Source organism: Penaeus japonicus, unplaced genomic scaffold (genome assembly GCF_977035675.1).
Source record: "Penaeus japonicus unplaced genomic scaffold, GWHDUDI00000001_assembly GWHDUDI00000467, whole genome shotgun sequence".
Taxonomy (NCBI): domain Eukaryota; kingdom Metazoa; phylum Arthropoda; class Malacostraca; order Decapoda; family Penaeidae; genus Penaeus; species Penaeus japonicus.
The window spans coordinates 5,001-7,500 of NW_028234869.1; positions in this window are offsets into that span (position 1 = coordinate 5,001).

The window sequence follows — 2,500 nt, forward strand, 5'->3', positions numbered from 1 at the left end:
TATATATACACTATATACATATATAGTACATTTATATATATAATAGTATTATATATATATATATATATATATTATATATATATAGTATATATGATAGTGTAGTATATATATGATATATATAATATATAGTGATAGTATATATATATATATATATTATATATATAGATATATATATATATATACATTATGTATATATGTATATATGTATATATAGTATATATGTATATATTGTTATATATGTATATATATATATATATATATATTATATATTATTATATAGGCATATATATTATATATATATATATACCATAATATATATATTACATATATATATATATATATAATATATATATATATATTCTATATATATATATATATTATATATATATACCATATATATATAATATATACATATATACATATATACATATTTACATATATATAGTATAGTAGTTCATCATGATAAGTATATATATAGTAGGAATTATAATATTTATATACTCCATATATACACTCACACACACACACACCACACAACAAGACAAGACGAGCTAGAGAAAACATACGAGGTTTTCGGGGACATCCTTCTCTCTTAATTAATCTTCATGCATGGATTTCCATGGTACCTGCTTTGTTAAGTAAGAAAGCTGTTGCATGACTCGGCGTGGCTGTTGCCGACTAACAGTTTCTTGGCAACGGCCATGTACCATTACCCCGCCCCCTAGTGTTACCTTTCAGGGGTGGCCTTCCATATACAGGTCAGTTCTTCGACTTAATGCCACACGACATCCCTCCGTCAGGTTACGTGTAGGGAACAATAAAAACTTGTTTTAATAACTGGCAATCATTCAAAAGTTCAAACACACTCTAGTTCCACCCCCGGTGTGAAAAAAAAACAAAAACATTTCCCCCTCCCACACCACAGTGGTTATTCGTTTCCCGGATGTTGTCGTGGGGGGATTTTCAACGTGTGAACCAGACCTATTGTAGAAATGTTACACTTCACCAAATTTCAGGGGCCCCAGCCAGTTCCTTTGCCTTCCTTGTCGCTCATTCTTTCTATGCTATTACCTTCCTCAACTTCCAGTCAAGCGAGTGTCTTTATCCTAGTTTCTCTTTCGTCTCTTTCTACTTCCTGTCTCTCTTTGGCTTCGTCCCCTTCTCCCGATTGCTCTATTCCGGAAATGTCAGCATAACTACATATGCCAAGGACTGCGTGACACATACGCAGAACCATATTTCATTGTGTTCTGATCATCACGTACATGCGGGTAGCGAGTTACAACAAATTTAAAGGCAGAGATAGAGAAAGAGAGAGACATGGGGGATGCAGGGAGATCAGAAGAGGTATCAGTCGGAGAGAGAGGAGGGAGAGAGAGAGAGAGAAAGAGAGAGAGAGAGAAGAGAGGAAAGAGAGAGAGGAGAAAGAGAGAGAGGGAGAGAGAGATGAGAAAGAGAGTGGAGAGGGAGGAAGAGAGGGAGGGAAAGAGAGAGATATAACTAATATATTATATATATATTATATATAAGAGAGAGAGAGGAGAGAGAGAGAGAGAGAGAGAGCAAGAGAGAGAGAGAGAGGAAGAGAGAGGATAGAGAAGGAAAAGATAGAAGAGAGGAAGAGAGAGAGAGAGAGAGAGAATAGCGAGATGAGTTGTGGGACGAGAGAGACGAGAGAAAGAGAGAGAAAAGAAAGAGAGAGAAGAGAGAGAATGGTAGAGAGGAGAGAGAGAGAGAATATGTTGTTGCATACATTGAGCAAGGCACATAATACAAACACTCCCCCCCCCCAACCACCATGGACCTCCCTCTTGTCCCTACCTTCCTACTGTCATGTTAGAAGGGCCACCAGAGACAGACACGCCGTGTGGGCAAAGGTGGAATATTGCTTTCTGTCTGTTTCTGTCTGACTGTACATAGGTTTGGCACTCTCAGTATAGTGGTCATATGTGTTGTGTGCATCGTTCTTAGGCCCTACCTTCAGGGACTCAATCTTCTCTTCCCGATTTCTTAACATTTGACTCAATTCCCTTCTTTCTTCGGCTACTCTTCCTCTCTCGTGCGTTGTATTCTTCTCAGGTTTCTCACCTCTTCCAGGTGTTGCTCCGTGCATTATATAAATCTGAATTAGTTCTAACATATTATACATATAAGATTCGAGATATACTTCATACCACACATATGTAGCCTAATGTAATGTGCAACTGATTCACTGAATGCAAATCTATTCAATTCTCTTTTCATTGTTGTGTTGTTGCATCTACATCTTGCATCTCCTTTGGCCAGGACGTGACTTCAATCCCTGTGTATTTGTTACTTCCGCTTGCTCAAAAAGGAAAGGTTACCTCGGCTTGGCGTCAGCTGCTCCTCTCATCTCCCTCACCTCCGCCCTCAGCTCCCGAATCGCTTCCATGGCTCCTTCTTCCAGACGATCCTGTGTGCGGAAAAGGCCGCCAGGGACATGACATTGCGGTCTCCTCCTGTCTCCACTATGACTGTT